This window comes from Megalops cyprinoides, chromosome 24 (genome assembly GCF_013368585.1).
Source record: "Megalops cyprinoides isolate fMegCyp1 chromosome 24, fMegCyp1.pri, whole genome shotgun sequence".
NCBI lineage: Eukaryota > Metazoa > Chordata > Actinopteri > Elopiformes > Megalopidae > Megalops > Megalops cyprinoides.
Genome location: NC_050606.1, coordinates 15,395,185 through 15,414,316, shown reverse-complemented (window position 1 = coordinate 15,414,316; position 19,132 = coordinate 15,395,185). Strand labels below are relative to the sequence as shown.

The following is a 19,132-nucleotide window of genomic DNA, read 5'->3' as shown; positions in this document are numbered from 1 at the left end:
AGACGTTATCCTGTCTTTATGACATTCTATGCAAATAATTCTCTTTCTCCGTTGCAAACATTAAAATTATTTGCAATGAAATTAACCAAAGCGTCATTGCTTGGTCGACCCCTCATCCGTGGCAATTTAAACAGCACTCACATTATGACACACATTACGCTCATGCATTATCCAATTCTACAGACGAATTTTCACTGAAACAACACACAAGTACCCCACCCCGAACCTGCAACCGCCGGTTGACAAGCCCTTTTCCAGCAAGCCACACCCTCATTTAGCCGCTGTTTGATCAGTGTATTTCATTTAAGACGTTCCGTCTTATAGAAGCGTAGGCTGTGGGCTTTTTGGCTGAGTGGGAGGAATAGAGACAGTGGATATGGGCACATTGGAAACTCCAGTGGGTGAAGTGCGCTCACTGTTGTGGTGTCCATGTAATCCTCGTGTGGCTTCAAAGTCTCTGCAACGTTGTTATGAGACCCAGGGATTCTGTGAGCGAGGAGGAGAGGAGATAAGAGTATTTCCATTATGGAAAATTGAATCCTTTCAGGAATGACTCCCGGGCTATAATTTGGGCAGTCTCCTGGCCAGAGTGACAGTTTACGATCAATCCTCTCTGTAGGTGCCCATCATGAGTGATAGACACCCACCACTGAGTGTGTGTGTGTATATGTGTGTGCAAGCACGTGTGTGTGTGTGTGTGTGTGTCTGTCTGTCTCAGAATGTGTATGCATGCGTGTGTTTGCGGGTGAATGAGTGTCCTGCATGCCAGCGTGTGTGTATGCCTGAGAAAGAGCGTGTCTATGGAACGTGTATGTGTTTCCTTCCTGGAAGTGTGTCAGTGAGCTGCTCAATCCTGTATCTGCCACTACCAGCACCCAGCGTGCAGCTGACGTTCCTCAGTAGGAAAATAAACACCTACCATGTTCCTCTCACTCACCTTGCTTCAGGAGTCTACAGGGATCCGACACACGTTGCTGTGCTGATTATGATCGCGGGGTAGCTTCAGTAAGCGGCGCTTTGAAGGCATTTACAAATCACATCAGCCTGTTTGATGTGTAATCGTTTCCTTTGTTTGATTTCCTGACACGGGTTTCCCAGTCATGCTTTAGCTTTCCGCTTGGTATAAGCACCACACTTACCTCTGTTTATCTCTGACTTAAGAATAACACACCCTATGATAGCCCAGCTCACCAGAACATTTCTCACTTCCCTTTTCTCACGAAATTTTACCACTCACCTATTCTGAACCAGGGTTATGATTCTTTGCTGTATTTGTGTCTGCAGATTTATTTCCACTTACAGGTTGGATTGTCACTGCTTTCTCACTGCTCGGGACTACAGGGACAGCCCCTGGTGCGACTCCCTGGGGACGGCTTCATGAGGTCAGAAGGTCACGGTGGTTCAAAGGTCCCGCGTGGCCACCCTGTAACAGAGAGGCAGAGCGAGCTCGTCAGTGTGGCGTGGCGAGTGTCTGGGTGCGGCTCGGATGACGTTGGACACGAGCACTGTCACAAAAAGGCGATGTGGCCAGGTTTTACCGGCTACCATTCAACAGGTTCGCTGCGCTGTTAAGGACATGGGAGCTGCTGATGTTGAACAGACCCTGCTCAGAGCATGGTCATGTTTTAGTGGACCAGGGTGGTGTCCATGGGGCTATAAGCCAAGCAATTTTTCCTTGTTGAAAAGGCAATACAAAGGAGCGGTTAAGAAGTGGCGAGGGCGCTCATTTTGCACCCTGTAGCACTGTGTTTCACCTAAACTGCTTCAGTAAAATCTCAAGCTATATGAGCGTAGGTTATGTGAGTCGGCCATGCAGCAGGTTAACCAAATCTGCCTTCTGACACTCAGATCTCAGGGCTTTCGGGCAGATGCCGGAGGGGATCATGGGAGCGTGGCGGCGAGAACAGGGGGGTCACTGAAGCGTGGGGTCACACGCCCCCCACCTATCCACAGCGGGTTTGCCCTCGGTGGTCCCCCTCGGCGGGGCAACTCCGCTGTGCTCGTGACGTCCCCCCTCGGGGGCCTGCGTCACACACACCGCAGCTGTGTCCCCCCCGGCCGCGTGCGGTCTGACGTGACGGGTGAAAACAGCCCGTGGGCGTGGGTGCGCATGAGCACGCGGAGGGGAAACTTCTGCCATCAGTCACCGTCGCGTGGCCAAATGTCACAAACCCTGACCTCTGTCAGGCAGCTCTGCCTCCACTCCTGTGGTTTAAAGGCACAGCACGCTGTGCTCCTTCTCTGACGAGAGCTATATAACGCTACATGAAGCGCACACACTAAAAGCAAACAAGCCAGCACACTTAAGCCACTGTGCTACATGTTTACTTAACGGCTGTCTGGCCAGAACTGTACTCTGTGCTCCTTATGTGTTTTTATATAAACATGTTATGAGCACTGGGGAAACGGTAAGGGTCATTTTAGGTCTCACAGACAATGGTGAAAAGATTCTATATGTTTATGTAGGACAATGCACAGCCCTCTGCCAACAGTGAAGGGTGCTGGATTTCAGTGAGGAAGAAAAGGTTTCTAAGCAAAAACAATCTGAACAATACAAATCATGAACAATTTATGGTTCTCTCTCCCTCTCTCTGTATGTATATGTACACACACACACACACACACACACACATACACACACACACACACACAAAGTAGGCCAGCTCGTATCTTATGCATATCTGTGCGTAGGGTGAAATCTAACACAGTACATTCCCCAGAGGTGACATCACATCACTCCAAAGGACAAATTACTGTTATTTTCAAACATTTACCATCTTTAAAAGGCTGTTTCTCCATTGATGTGGGAGGGCTCTGGAACTACTCACAGATACCACTGACGGGAAACTTTCTCCCTTTATGAAAAATGAGAACGGAACTAGAAATTCGACTTTCCAGAAATTCAACTAGACTTGAATTTCCCAGCTCAATTAACTCATAATGAGCTAGAGTAAAGAAAAATTAATTCAAATTGTGAGATCAAGGCAACATGTTCTGTTATTATCTGGTCAAGTCTGCTCATTAGACATCATTATGAGGGGCAGGTTGAAATGCTCAATGCTGTATTCCTGGAAAAATTCTCTAAACCGCTGACACAGCTGGAATTTCAAACGGGAGCAAGCCAGGAAAGGTACTTTGCTTGGGGGTCCGACAGCGGTGTTCCACCTGGGTTATTCAGCCCAGGACCTTTCTAACTGCGGCACACCTCTAACCTGGGGTGGACCTCACCAGCTCACATATCTCAGGGGTACTGCCATGAGGAAATGGCTCTAACGCGGTGAGGGCACCGCGGTCCCTCACTCAACGTCTAGACCGAACAAAGATGATTCACCAACCGCAACCAGGCAACCTCTGAATAATCAATGCAGATGTCGAATCTGAAGGAAGTCGGGCACGAAAATAGAAATCAACAACAACAAAAAAAACAGAACTACTCCGCTGACAAACCCTAGATATTAATAAACGCGCGTCAGGCTTCCATGCCATTTCGGCCTGTCACTGATATTGTCTTCCTGGAGCCGTCCTGATGTCTGCTGTCCTATTGGATTTTTTTTTTTTGGGCCAGGATGCTGTCTATTCCCCGGGCTGCTGGAGTAACCACATCTGCTGCTTTCCTGGGGCACGTTACGGGTCCGCCCCCATCTGCGGCTGGTGATACAAACGGAGCAGAGCACAGCCGGCATGCTAAACGACCTCCCGGAAAAAGGGAGAGCGGCTCTATCAGATTCCCGCTGAAATATCGACCGCGGCTATTATTGTGTGGCCGGGATGATCCGGGATCCTGGATTTCTCCTTACCGTATATGACCGAGAGAAGCGGCCGGGGGGCTATTTCCTCTGTGGTCTTTTTCAGACGGCGGGGGTGGGTGTGGTGGAGGGGTGACGATGCACCCATAGGAATGCGTGTCAAAAGCGGAGCCTCTATTAATACGCTTTGGCGCCGCGCCCGGCTCAGCACGGAACTGGCACGTGATACTGCCCGTATTTCTGGCTGCTCGGTATTTAAGAGCGACCTGGATAAAGTGGAGCAGGGGTGAATCGAGAGGCGGCGGTAACGCGGCGCGAGTGACACCCAACAGCTGCACCGCCCGCCCCCCACACTCCTGGAAAATTGTGTCACGGAGTTCTAAGGATCAGCGGAGTTACCTTTTCTTTTCTGGTTCGAGATATGACCCCCCCGGAATAGCCGCCTGGCGTAGCGGGGGAGGAATGCGCTGCTCAGCTGTGAACCCGAAGCTGGTGCCTCAGCAGGGTCGCGGGTTGAGGAGGCATAAATTTGGAGGGGCATAAATAGAAAGGCAGAGGGCCTTGTCTCTGAGGCCTGGGCCAATGGCATGTAGACCACTGTCAGATGGAGTGGGCTGGAATGCCCTTCAGTTTCTGCCTAATTTATGCTGACTAACTTTATTTGAGCGGCGGGTGGAGCGTTTGCTTCACCCCTTAGCCGGTTTCCCTCGAGTTTCCCGCTCCATCCTGCGGTTTCGGCTGCAGGCCCCCCGGTCCCCGTTGAAGGGCGCTCTCGGGCTCGGGTTGGACAGAGCGGCGGAGAAAGGGAACAGGAAGTGGCAGCAAACGGGGCCGGGAATGTTGCGCCATTCAATTGTGGAAGCATGAGTCAGAGCCAGGACGTGAGAAAGAAATATCTCGGGACAGGAAAATATTGTAAAAACAGATTGTGTCACCGGAGCTGGAAAACAAGTGCGCGAAACAGGGCACGCCCACTCCGGGTTCTGTGCTCGCGGTCGGACCGACCGCCGGGGGGGTTTCTCATGAGTCCGAATCGCGGCGTGCGTGCCGGCTTTGGGGGGGGGGGGGGGGGGGTGGCCTTCTCAGTAAACATTGGGTAACCGCGGAGAGACGGCTCTCGTAATCGCTCGCGCGGAGCTAAAGGTGATCAGGTGATAAGCGGGGATTCCAGGAAGAGGGCCGACGCGCACCCACGGCACCGGGACTGGCCGTCGCTGCAAGCGGGTCGGCCTGCCGGGAGCAAGGGGGTCACATTCAAAGCCGCAGCTGCATAACTAAGGCTATTAACACAAGCCAGTCGGACTTTGCAGGTTCAGTTCGGCTTTGCCAGATTTCCACTGTTTACCCTCAGCCAGAAATAGCTCACACATACAAGAGTGACTATGGAATTACAGTCACTGGCTGACTTTTATTAGTGAAAACGATACAAAGGCTTCACGTTTTCTAAACGGGCACAGAGGAGGAGAAACACCCACTCATTAGCACTCCACTGATATCGACCTACAGACAATGGATCCCTTTTAAGTCAGTAAAAATTAAACCGGTTTCTCTTGCCACGTGGTTACAAAATGTGTCCCCAGTTTCGACCAACCTGTGTTTATCCTGTATTTTCCAGGTAAGCTTCTGTTTATCCTGTAGTTTCCAGTGAAAAGGGCCAAAAAACATGAAAAGTGCGATAGTGTCACAGACAACAGCTGTATCTTTCCCAGAACGATACCACATCAGAGCTGAAAAGCAAACACCAGGCCTATCTTCCACTGGGCGCATGCCCTCACAACTATAAATCATTTCCAAGGACCACTGCTACACACAATGTCTTGCGCTCCTTTTAAAAATGACTTATCTATATGTATATGAAGTTAAAAAGTTAAAAAGTTCTGCTCCTGACAGCACTTTTTGCTGAGCAAAGCATGCTGGGACTTGTGTCCTCCTTGCTCATTGGCAGCTGTTCAGATCTTGAGACTCCTTGTCTCCTTCCATCTCATCTACTGTAGACCGTGCAGAATCCCTATGAATATGTTCTTCATATAAAAAAAGGTTGTCTATCCTGTATTTTGTACCTATTTAGCATGCTCATATTTATTGAAATCTGAAAAATACGAGTGATTCTCATTATGATCATGTCCTCATAAAACCTCATGCATAAACCTTTGAGATGATGTGATGCAGCCACCCACCTCCTACATCTGGCCAAAGGCTGCTAAGCTGAACGCCGTACATCGCTTGTCTGAACAGACCATGCTCTTGGCAGCTGTTGGCAACGGAAGAGATAATGGATTGTGTATGAAAAGCAAACGGAGACGATTTGCATTGCAAATTTTTAACTGCCAGCGCGCCCGTGAACTCCCCCTCTGCTCGCACCGCGTGCAGGCGGAGACTTGACCCAGGCGATTCCCCAACCGCGCGCGTGACCGCCGCCCAAAAGCGCCAGTGAGGCACGCCGGTCGGGCGCCTTGACTCACTCACCGCAGGTTTAGGTATCCCTGTTGGCTGGAAGCGCTGTTGATGAAGCTGGATCGAGGCCTCAGGGGAGAGAGCTTCCTTCCTCGCTTGAGCTCTGGCAGATATTCCTCGAAAGAGCACCGCCACGGGACCGCCGTACAGTGAGGCTTCTCCCCAAGCAGAAAACCTCTGGCTGACCCAGAAATGCCTCTCCACTTGGGACTCCCTGCGACGCTGTGACTAGGTTCCCAACAGCGAGTGCGAGGTAGGCGCCCGTCGCCGAGGGTGTCGCCGGGTCCCTGCCCCGCCCATCCGCGCGGGCGCCTCGCTCTCGGGCGGCCGTGTGCCCCGCGGTCGACGCGCTCTTAAACCGCCGCGGCCTCATTTCCCTTGCAAACGAGGCTGGGGTTTACAAGTGGTCCCGATTTCAGTACGTGATCAGGGCCGGCCTAACCGCAAAGAGGAAAAGCACTGATATTTCATTCTCAGAGGTAATGCTAAAGTTGAGAGGCCTCACTGATGCCAACACCCCGGTGAAACCACACACCACAAAGGGTTTGCGTTAGGCATGCTAATGCTATCGATGGCTTTAGCGAAGAGCTATCGGGACTTTAAGAAACGCGCCTAAGGATAAAGTAAAAACGTTGTCACGCTAGGTAATTTAATATTACATATTACATACATATTATATTCTTACTGCTTTGAATGTTGGCAACTGCCATGCCCAGTACGGTTAAAACACATGCTTTGTCTTCTGTGTTTATCAGTAACTGCATTGTACCACACATTTATAACCATAACTGTGAAGATGCACGTGGGAGAAGTACAGTAATTGCACTTGAATACGGCTCTTCACTGCTCAGAGCAAAAGATTACAGGTCAGCAATGTATCAATGCCACAGACGTAAGCCAAACAGAATGAACAGGTCAAGTACTAAACACAATGGCATAAGTCCCCATGTTTCTTTATAAACAGGTGTACACATTATTATTACATTAGTGCTGTGTCACTGAGTGTGTTTGTGTGTGTGTGTGTGTGTGTGTTAGCATGTGTGTCGTGTGTGTGTCATCATCCCCTCGACCAGAAAAACAGCACACCAGCAGTAATTGCCTGTGAGGTCATGGTGATGTGTCCAAATAAATCTGAGTGGATCTTTGTAACATCGGCTATGCAGATGATCGGTTGCTAAGCAGCGTGATTGGTCAGGCCCTCAAAGCCACCCCCCCCAGAGGTGCCCCGTCCTAAGTGTGTGGCATCTCTCCCTCTGGGGCTCTGACACACCCCCGGCGGGCCGGGAAAGAGCCGGTGACACGCGCGTCCCCCTTCATCGCGGGTCGATCCATGTCCCATCAGGGCAGACTGCAAACGGGCAGGAAAAGGGCTGCCACGGAGATTACTTAAGGATCTGGAAGCGGCTCAGCCTATGCTGCCAAAACAGAGATTAAGGGGAGGCTGGAGCCCCCTTCGCACGGCTGCCACGCTAACGGCCTGGCTTCGTGGGGTTAAAAAAAAAAGCGCAGTCACATTCCATTACAGTCGGTCGTGTCCTCTACGTCACCCCTGCCGCTGCCACACAACCCTCTCCCCTCTGCCCTCTTGGCCCTGGCTCACCGCTATTTCTGTCATCCCGCTTGGCGATTTTTACCCTACCAGGGTAGGAACACAGACTGACCCAGAGAGCCCCTCAACCCATCCCCTCCTCTGCACATACATTACATATTTGTGTGATGGAAAGACAATCATGCTAAAACAGGCTAGCACCCTCAGGAGACCTTTACTTGTTAAGGATGAGTGACACTATCCTGAGCCAACCTATGTAAGCCATGATTTGGTGCAGCAGTGTAGCACAGCGGTAAGGAGCTGGACTTGTAACTAAAAGGTTGCTGGTTTGATTCCTTGCTGGGGAACTGCTGCTGTAAGCTTAAGGCACTTAACCCAAAATTGCCTCAGTAAATATTCAGCTCTATAAATGGATAAAAATGTAATCTATGTAAGCAGCTCTGGATAAGAGCATCTGCTAAAATGACAATAATGTAATATGTAAAAAATGGTCTGAGGGGACCTTAGTGTTGGGGGACATAACAGTCACACAACATGTCGATATACACAGGCGTGGGCTTTCATCTTGCGCTGACTAGCAGTTTGGTCAGATTTCTGTCACTTCACTACCGCTAAAGCTGACATGGTCATGGCTTACGATTCAACTTTACGAGAACGAGACAGCTTTCAAGAGCATGGAGCAACACATGAACAAGAGGATTACTGTGAACACATGGCAATAACTCCATTCGTTCCTCAGCCAGCTGGGACCACCTCAACAATAACCTGCAAAGCAATTCACCTTCAAAGGTCTTCGGGAAAATAAATACTTCATACGTGTATTTTAGTTTCTTTGGCTGCAGGGTAAAAAAAAAAAAGTTAATGTTAATGCAAAGTCACATGCACACAAACACACACAGACACACACACAACACACACACAGATTACAGGGGTTTATTTGTTCCAATATGCTGTGCTACTTTCACATCAAGAGTACCAGTGCACCTGGGCAACAAGACAGGCTTCACCAACATACAGAAATCCATTCCTTCGTCCAGCATTCAGCAACTTGCTGGATCAGTATGGATTTCTTCAGCAAATGACTACATTTTTTATTTTGCCTGTGTTGTTGGAGGCCGCAGCCTGGCCAGACTGGCGGTCAGATGAAAGGGGGTAATGAATGAGATGACATCAGTGTCGGAAGTTTGCCACACACTGCCCAGCCAGTCTGGTGGAGCAAGTTCTGCGCTGTTCGGCTATTTCCAACTACCCAGCTGTCTTCCGCTCTGACTTCCACTTGTGAAAGCACTTCCAGGAATCCGAGGTAGGTCAAAGATTCAAGCTTGAGCAAGATTGCCATATGACTAGAAGGTCAAACTTTCACGCTGCTAGCAAATGACAGTCACATTTTCTTCTCATATCTCTTCTGTGTCTGTATCTGTATCTGTATCTGTATCTGTATCTGGATAATACCTGAAGCACCAGGTGATAGACTGCCCAAAACCAACACCTGTATCACCCTGTTCGTGGTTGGTTGTGCTATTTCCCAATGGTGCGTTTACAATGTGTGATTTGAATGTTTTCTGCAATACCTCTTACTCGCACACCCTTCAGTGCTAAGCTTGTCAGCATCAAACCGAGCCAACCGAGCAGCATGTTCTCTCTCACTGCTTTCATCCCCTGAGAAGATGTCACATCTGTACCGCGACTCTGTCCTGCATCTTACAAAGCTAAAGAAGCAGGTCTGTCACGCTTTCCGAAGTAGCTTTTTTGAAACGTGCGTCGTCAGAAGAGACGGGGGGCCCTTGTTTGAGCTGTAGCGTGTTGCTAGGCAACAGGCCGACACGAGCGGGGGCTCTGCGAGCTCCACCTGCCTGGCCCCCCGCACGATTCGCCGCTTACGTCAGATTCACGCCTTTCGGGGGCCTTGGCCCCTCCCCACCCGCCCCCCCCTGGCCCGGCCCCTTGCTATTCTGGCTTTCTGAATTGTCTGCGACGGCACGCTCGACCTGCAGCCTTATCGAGGCCGATCTTTCGTGCCCACGCTGGCGGTGAGCGCACCTCCATGCCCCTGCTGGCCTCTCATCTGAGACGCAGGCTGCCGGCAAGACACAACCTCCAACGGGGTCCTGGGCGAACGGTGGCCGTCGATCCGCAGAGCGGGAGAGCTGACTGCCACCTGCCCACTGAATGGGGAACAAAGGGAGGAGACACCGGGCCCCCCCGGGGTTACAGGTGGAAACTTCCGCTGCAGAAAGGGTGCTCTCACATCGCTTTCCCCGCAACGAGGCGAGGATTCTGCTCACTGACACCTTCTTCCTTTATTCTGCAACCGCATCCCCCCCCCCCCGGCTCACACACACACACACCCGCCCCCGCCAGCCCTTCCATTCAGGGTCTTTGTTGCTTTGATGCTGCCTGCGCGTCAGGCTCAGCTGAAACGCTGGCTTCCTGCCCGCTGCCATTCAGCAGAAGCACCCCCACCGCCCTCAGTCACCGCGTAGCAGTGACAGCACCACACTGAAGCGCAACTCTGAGGTACGCTCACCTGTTAGCCTGATCTGCATCCAGACTGACGACCTGCAGAAGCCTAAGGGCAAAATGTGGCCATCCTTCATGTGCCGAACATTTCAGAATTCAAACTTTACCATTTCAGACTGTTGACTCAAGACTGCAGGCATCTCCAGTAACCTTTGGATTTGAGATGCATGCGCTAACAAAGACAATTAAGACACATTTCAATATTTGCTGTTTCCTGCCTGGTTTACTTTACACAGCACATTTAACGCCAATAAGGCTTGGTGACAGCTAAGACACTAACACCTGGTTAGCAAACAGCAAATTTATATCCCTTGGGCCAGAAATGAGTCCATTTTATGTATCCGGATATTACTTGTGGTCATAAATCAGATAAATATATTACAAATAATCCCACCCAGCCAAGCCCATTACTGTTTCTGTGCAAAAGCTCAGTTCCTTCAGGCAGTGTGTACTCAATGACCTTCTCGGTCAGCTGGTGGGGCTGGCAAGTAAGTGTCTAGTCTGCCAATTATTCTAGAGCAGGAAATATCCCCCTGCTTGTCCAGAGACTCAGACATTCATGAAATATGCTGAACTCCATCACATATCGCAAACCTCAGTGTTAGCTGCCATTGTCTGGCATCACAATGCCCTCTTCTGCGTCTCACAATGCCCCTCGTTGTGCCCTTGGGCCGGGCTGAAACGCGACCGGGGAATTCGCACAGGAGGGCACGCTGTTTCCATAACCACGCGCCCGAGATCGCGTGCTCTCCCCTCGCGTCCCCCCGTCAAAAGATCCTCAGAGAAAAGGCAGGACACCTACGGTACTGCGAAATGACAGCGGCGGCAGAGACGGTCTTTGACGTACTCTTGCAACTGCGTTCCTTTGCGGGGTGGCTCCTTGGCCTTTCACTTCTGTAAAACGATCTGTTCACACGCACACCAGCCCCCCCCCTTCCCCCCGCCGCCCTCCATGCTCTCCACCCTGACGCAGCAGAAACAGCACCTCGCTGCTGCATAAATAGAACCCTGGGTGGAAGTGCTGAAGCACCGATTCATCTGCTTCCCTTCAGAGCAGGGGAAGGAGGAGAGGGAGGGGTGGGCGGGGCCGGAGCCTGTCAGTCACGCCGCATCGCAGTCGCTCCTCCGTGAGGGTGCCAAGGGAGCGGGCGTCCGCAGGGGCGGCCGGAGCTTTGGGAACCGCCGTCCGCCGTTACGAAATCCCTGAACGGCAGCTGCAGCTTCTCCTCCGGGCCCCCGCCGCAAAAACCGCCGCCCGTCTGCAAATCACAGTGTGCCACTGGGCTGGCGCGGACGGCGGGTTAATGAGACAGCGCAAGTCTCTCGGACCCGTGGGACAAAACTGGGGCGGTAGCTTGCAACTGACAGGTGGCTATGTCTACTCAGCCCCTGCCTGCACTTACATTTGCCGTTAACATTCAAAGGGTCACTGCGCTTGAGGTACCAACTAAATAATTTTGCCATGGACAAACTGCTTGTGTTGGTTCGGCACAGCTAAAGTACTTCGGACACCTCAGCGTTTGGAGGTCAAGGAGGTACTGAAGGCAGCCTCAGAGGAGCGACTACACTAGGGGAGACCAGATTGCCCTGGGTTTTTTCCCATCTGATCCTCTTATAATGCAATCGATTCAATTGTTTGCTTGATTGGATAAGAGTAGCGCAACAGATTAAGAAAAAGGCCCGTAATCCACGGGTTGCAGCTCCTTCTCCCCTGGGCTTCGCAGAAACCAACGAAAAGCAGTCAACAGCCGTAGAAAGTGCCGGAGTGCCAGGCTGCTTAAACTGCCACTTCCCTCGTACATTGTTGGAAATTAGCAGATGCTCTCATTTTTGGCATTTAGCAGATGCTCTTATCCAGAGTGACTTACATAGATCACAATTTTACGTTATCCATTTATACAGCTGGATATTTACTGAGGCAGCTCTAGGTTAAGTGCTTTGCCTAAGGGTACAGCAACAGTGCCCCAGCAGGGAATTGAACTGGCAAACTCTAGGTTACGAGTCCTGCTCCTTACCACTGTACTACACTGCCCCCCCTACCGTGGCCTACTGTGGAAACTCTGCTCTGGGATTGCATTCGGCTCCAGCAGACAAGGGAAAGACTGCTGTTTTACTGACTCAATACACATCTTAATAACCTCCTTGCTAAACCACTCCACTGGTTGTGACTAATCACACCCCCCCAGCACTTTCATGGGCAGAGGTCAAACCCTGTCACTCGACGCTGGGAGCCCAGGGGGAGTCTATTTTTTTAAAGTCCAGGCACAGCTTGAAAGGGCTTCTGAGACAGGGGTTCCTGCTGAGCTCCACACCCATTAGGGCGTTCTGTTTTAGGGATTGCCTTCCGATAGCCCCGCACTCGGCAGCTGTTCCTTGGATAACGGCGAGGGGCGGGACAGGGGGCTACCAGAGGCCAGCCGGTTCTCGGGCTCCCGAGTTCGCAGAATCCAAAGCAGGCCACCTTTCCAGGAACGACTCACTCACGCGGGCGCAGTAAATTTCCCTCGGACACGTTCACATGCGTGACCCCGGGCAAAATAAATAATTAAGTCAAAAGAAGCCAAAAGGCCATTTCCAAGCCATTAATTTACCTGTGAAATCTTCCGGGGTTTTCCACGCTCTAATGTACGCCCATGTACTGCTCCGATGGCGGAAGATAAAATGACATACCTCTCTCCAGAGCTGAGGGAGCGGGCCCTCCCACATGAATCAATATGGAGACGGACACTGATTCGCCTGCTTTTTCCGTTAGCCTCCCTTGAAACGGCTGCACGAAAAGACATTCAGATCAACGGCCATCTCGCAATGCACTTACTCAGCTAGGGGAAGGACACAGGCAGGTTTTTGTGCAGGCAACCTCTTTGGAGAGCCCCGGCTTTTCTCCTAGCCAGCGGCGGTGCTGTCAACAGATGCCGAACTCCATTCCAAAAACTCACACCGTCTTTTCTTTCGCCAGCTTCCCTGACAACTTTGGCAGAAGTAATTCTCTTCTAATTAAGAACTGGATGTCCACATTTCCACGCATCTCTTTCAGCAGGCAGGGAGTTTAAGCGTAAATAGGCAGAAATGCACAGAACTGTTTGACCAGTCAGGAGCAGTAACCCGACCATCCTCAGCTACTCTCCATTCTTGACACCAGATCTATGATCAGCTTGATCGCCCACATTCCTGACCCCAACCATTTAGCGATACATTTCAATTCTGATCCACAATCAGCTGCTAAGGGCACAATACACTTACAACCCAGTACCAACATACCACTCAGTTGAGCAAACACTACACTACACTTAGACTTTATGGTTCCATAAGACATAATGGTAGGGGCGATGTGCATCAAAAGTCTCTTCTCAAAGCGAAGTCACTGCACTTACAGTGAGGAACATCCGGAAGAGAAGGGGAGACAGACGTTTCTTGAACCCTGTACATGAAGAGTGAATGGAGCCACTGTACGCTGAAAAACACCAATCTGTACCAATCAAAACGATGTTGCTCCCCACAGCAGAACACTTTGATTGGCTGAAACCATTCAATACATGCTCCACCCATTTTGGGGCCTGTGAATCTTCACCCTCAAATCACTAGCACTGTTACGCGGAACAATACTTGTCAGGCTGAGATTTAAGAGCGATGCTGCATGCCCTGAGACTCCATCTTCACCACCGAGGAGTTCAGAGGTCAACTCATGAGTCAGACGTCAGGCCGCAGCTGTGGTCAATAAATTAAGACATTAAAGCCCTGAAATGTGAACATGAACAGATAGCCCACTCGACAGGTGCTTCTTAAATGTGGGGGAGGGGGGGTCGGTCTAAGGAGGGGCTGTTTGCTGACCAGGAAATACCTCCAATTATGACCTAGGCGTTCAGGCTCCGCTTCCATTCGCTGGAACGGCTAACGTTGTCCCGGAGACAGCTCCCGCATTCTCTAAGCATGACAGCGCCCCGGCTATGGATGATATTCTGCTCGCAGCCAGCTTGCTTTCTGCAGCACACTAGCAGCTGTGTGCTTTTTCATGTGTGACCACCTGATGTGGCTTTCCTTAGAACTGTCGAAGCATTTATTTCCAACACACAGCGGAAGCTGCTCTTTTTACAAGCTTCCTGTTAGTGGATTTTAATCTAGTGTTACTTTCGAGTGTTTTTTTTTTTTTTGTCAGTGTAGATTCTAATCTGGTTTTATGTCTCTGAGGTATATTATTAGAAAGACGTTATATAAAGAACAGAGGAATACCTCTGAGGTGGCGCATGCCCCATCCTTTCCTCCACATCAATAAACACACGCACACACACACACACGCATACACACACGTGTGCATGTACGAGCCACTCCCAGTTTGAAGGCAGAAGTGAGTGTTTGGTGCAGCTGAGACGGAGCGGGTGCTGCCGTGTCAGCGGTTGTGGCAGGGAGGTGGCCCTCGCTCTGCAGCACTCTCGGAGATGTGCCGAAAAGCGCTCGCCGGCTGCGCGGAATCAGATCGGCACTCGCGAGAGGCGGAAAGCTTAGGTGCTGCTCTAATAATAGAGATCCGCTCGCAAAGAGGAAGAGGGGCAAATCAGAGCACAGGCGAGCTTTGCCGGGAAACGATAGCCAGGGGAGGGGAGGGGGCGGGGCCCACCGAGGAAGCTGCTACCGCTACGGCGGGATTCGGCCCAATGCTCCCCTGCAAAACGCCACCTTTCCCGGCATGGGCGGTTTTTGCCAGGAAGGGCCGCAGTGTACGCATCCCCGACCGGGCGGAGGCGGTCGGGCGCTTTGTCCTTTCCCATTTGGCACGCCTGAGTGGCGTGGCAGTGTTCCCCGCCGCTGGCTGCATCCCCACTTGGCAGACAAGGGCCCGCACATTCACGCAGGAGCGCAACAACCCGCAGAGGAATTTGCCAAACCGTGCCACCATTGGCAAGGGTCTCCGGGCACTGGGCGGGATGGCTTATTTACATCTGCGAGTCTCACGCCTGCTCTGCACTGCTTGAGAGGTTCCAGCAAGCGCCGTCCTCTCCCTCCTTGCCTGCCTCTTTCCACCAGGATTTCAAGATCTTTAAACACGTTCGTGTCAATACAAAGGGTTTCTTTTGCGCAACTGGACATTTAACAGGGGAAGCCGACGCAGCTCTAAGAGTTAAAGCAGACCGAGGGAGTTCCTCAGATTTCTCAAACCACCTCCTCCTTAAACAAGCCCTCACAACCATGCCCGAAACGTGTCAGTCAAGCATTCTGAGGGCAGCGGATGACATTCCGCTTTTCTCATTCGGTTATGCTCGGCTGTTAGCTCAGCGAGAGATAAAGCGGTTATCTGACGCTGAGAGGATTACGGTCAGATCAATGCCCTCGCCCGGTGATGACGTGGTTCTGAGTCAAATCACTCGTCGGCCGTGGTGTATCGCTAATACCCCAGACGGGTCGGGGTGGGGGGGGGGGTGGATTACACGCTCCCTATTTGCTCTCTGCTCTCCCTAAATGCTCTCTGATGCGTGACAAACAAAAAACGTAGCACACGCTAAACAGAAAAATAACTCCACAACAAGCAAGTGATCCACTTTCTGCGCGCATCGGGGGACTTGTAAAACCTTTTTGCTGCCTCTAGGGGTCCACCTGTCGATGGGCAGGATAGGCCCATGCTCCATCATGGCTTAATTGCGGGGCGCTTTTTGGAAACAGAGCCATCGATCGGTGGGCTTCCGTGTTCAGCAGGCAGTGGGGTGGAGATTACGGCATTTTCGGGAGACGGTACACGCGGCGTCTCATCGTGGATGTGCCCATGTGGTGATTTCCAGAAAGCGCTGCGCCCATTCCTTCCACAGTCCTCCTGAAAGGATTGGGAGATCGGATATTTTTGCGAAGACGGAATGTCGCCGAGACTCAGGCTGAGGCGCACGCCTCTCCACTGAAGGGCCGAGCCCTTGGGCTCTGAATCTGCTCCCAAACGAAGCGCCGCCGGAGCTGAAACTGACGGACAGCTGTGTCCCTGCCGGAGGCTGCGGGCTGCCGCTCCCGGAGGACGCGTTCAACCGAAGAGATCCGCGCCGAGGGGCTTCCCGGCGAGAACAGACACAACTCAACACTGTCGCCCATGTGAAAAACGGCAAATCATGCTGACTGGCTGGCTGAGGTCTGTTTACATTAAACGTTACTATCCTACGAGGAATCTGCATTAAGAGATCATCTCATCTTGCAATGTCAGACTTTTTTTTTAATATGAGAGGCCCCACCTCTTAATGGAAGGGTTAGGACCCATCACTGTGAGCAGTGTCACTGCTCAATCTCTGCTGCTGATTATCTTTATTCCACATCTTAACTGTTTCCCTAAGGTGGCTTCAGGGAATGCTTCAAAGTGTAATTGTGCAATTGCCTTTCTCATTGTGCAATGTGCAAATAAACACATGCATCTGTAAAGGAAACTATTCAAAATTTGCTTCCTGTTGCAACAGTTTCAGGATGTTCTTCCTTGTTCACAACTGCTTTGCACAGATACATGAATGTGATGTTACACCACTTTTAATGTGCATGAAATACATAATGTTCTGCATATTCCATTTAATACCACGCTCACGTGTAATCACACAATGTGTGCACACATGCAGACTATGCACGTGTACACACACACACAAAGACACACAGTATGTGTGCACGCATGCACATACAACCATATAAATCCCACCGTGAGGAACCTCACGCAGACTGGACAATGACTGTTCTCAGTGGTCAGTCTCGACCCATCGGCCGCAGCTCAGGCCCATTTCTGCTGCCGGGTTACAACATCGTGTCTGACACGCCTCCTACCAAAACACACACACTTCACGCATTTCTGTCCGAAACTGCCCTGCAGAGGGAAGCGCAAATCCGCCCCGCCTCACTTCCAGAGAAGAAATCCGCCCCCTGTCTTCAGAATTGTTATCAGAGATGACACACCAGCAGACGTGTAGATACTGAAAGTGCTTTAATCAGGAGGAGTGGAATTTCTGAGTAAACACAAAGCGGTTCTCAATATTTCACCAATGAAATCACAGCTCCCACGAGGAGCGGGAACGCTTCCCTCTCTGTATATTTAAGAGAGCCCACCTGGTGGACCAGTAAATAAAGGTAACGATTGGACAAAGCGGCAGCTGAAACAACAGCGGCTGTGGAAACCCAAGCTGGGCTCTTCTGCAGGCAGGGACAACCCAGCCACCAGCGAACGGCGGCAGCTCAGGCTCCTGCCCGTGCCGTTTCCCACTGGTTAGAAGTGTTAACCGCAGCCGAACCCTGCTGCAGCAGCAAGCAGAGAACCATGGGAAATAGGTCACCGTCACATCGACACTAAACGGCTTGGACAGGGAGCGGGTTAGAAAAAACCCCTCTCGCTCCTTCCAAAAACGAGTATTAATTCCACCTCAAGGTTGCTGCCACTCTTTTGGACTCCTGCGCAAATTCAATGTCAAGCTGTCATAAAATCACGACTGACTAATACCACGCTTCGCTTTTCGGCTGTTACTTGGGACAGTTACTCACTTTGCCACGGTCTGGGTGTGCACTGAGTTGCAGTTGTACAACAGCTTTTGGTTTCCTTCCAGAGCAAAACAAACGACCCGTTCGCCTCTGAAGGAGTGACATTACATGCGCCGCGTCACTCCATCACTCTTACGAGGGTGGCTGACGCGCAGGGGTGCGCTCTGGGTAGAGGTAGGTCCTCTGCCTGGGATCCGGAGAGACGCTGGTTCGCTCGCTCTCAGAACCGTCACTCTGCCTCTGCACAGCTGTTGAGCACATTTTCTGCTTCGAAAGCTTCGAGGTAAAAGGTCGCCCGTTTTGACGGCACAGCGGTGGGGAGAGTCACGCGTTACTCAGCGGTGACGGTGTCCCCTGGGCGGTGGTGCTGGGCTTTGTGACGCTCCGCCCGGGAGCTGGGCAGGGGCGGAGAGGGGGGGGGGGGGGCGCATAGCTGGAATACGCACAAGATTAGTGGCTGTTTACGGTAAAAGTGCGCCGAGCCACACTCTCGGGCCGCCCCCCTCCCTGGGCTGGGGCCTGGCACGGACGGGACATTTTTCCACCGTGCCCGGGGAAGGCGGGCGGTGCCGGCACTGAGGGCCTTGATTGTTTTGGGGGGGGAGTGGACTGGGAGGGGGTTCTTATTTACTGGAGACAGGCTGTGCTTATTTAAAACTTTCAAGGTTTTTCTTCTTCTCCCCACTGCACCGTCGCTCTGGCATTAGCAACGTGTTCCGGGAGAGCGGCCAAGAAAGTCCAGAAATGATTAAAGTATTTAGAGAAAGAGAGGGAGAGGGAGACAGGGAGAGAGAGTGAGAGAGAGGGAGAGAGAGAGAGAGAAACAGTAATTCACACAGTCAGACCTGTGACATCAGGCTGACCACAGGCAGAGCCTGACCTCACGGCACTGTCTGCTGTAGGCATGAGCAGTCTGAGATTTCAAAGAGGCCAAAAAAAAAGCCAGGGAAATATACTGTAACGCATCCGGGAAGCGCTCATCATGAATGCGCAGACGATCGCTCGGCAGAGGAATGCGCGAATCTGCTCTGATTCAATCAAGGTCCCGTGGAGCTGACAACGCACAGGCTGTTGGCTTAACCCTCAATGATGCCCCTATTACGGGGCCTCGCGGATGACATCACAGCGCAGCATTGTCCTCTGTTCATCTGTCCAGGGTCAGAACACTTCCAGAATCTAAGCCTTCTTCGTCTGACTTTCTCTTCAGCTGTTATCTTTAATAACCATCTCCAGTCACAAAGTTTAAGTCCTACGCTGATAGGAGGGGTTAGCAGACCGAGACGTTTTATTAGATGGCTTTTTTTTTTTTGCTTTTGAGGAAACTTGCTTCCTCCTGCACTGAATGGATCTATTCAGTTTCGCTTATTAACTCCGGAAGAGGGGC

The 19,132-nt window shown here is 51.4% G+C and overlaps 1 long non-coding RNA gene across 1 annotated transcript in view; it reads right to left on the bottom strand.

Annotated features, from left to right (window-relative positions):
• Nucleotides 1-343: 343 nt before the first annotated feature.
• LOC118771394 overlaps nt 344-19,132 on the bottom strand; it is a 45,036-nt gene continuing 26,247 nt past the window's right edge. Inside the window, exons 2-3 of the long non-coding RNA XR_005004606.1 lie at nt 1,301-1,423; nt 344-486 (exon numbers count right to left, since the gene is read on the bottom strand). This is a non-coding gene — a long non-coding RNA (uncharacterized LOC118771394). The remainder of the gene's footprint in view (nt 487-1,300; nt 1,424-19,132) is intronic.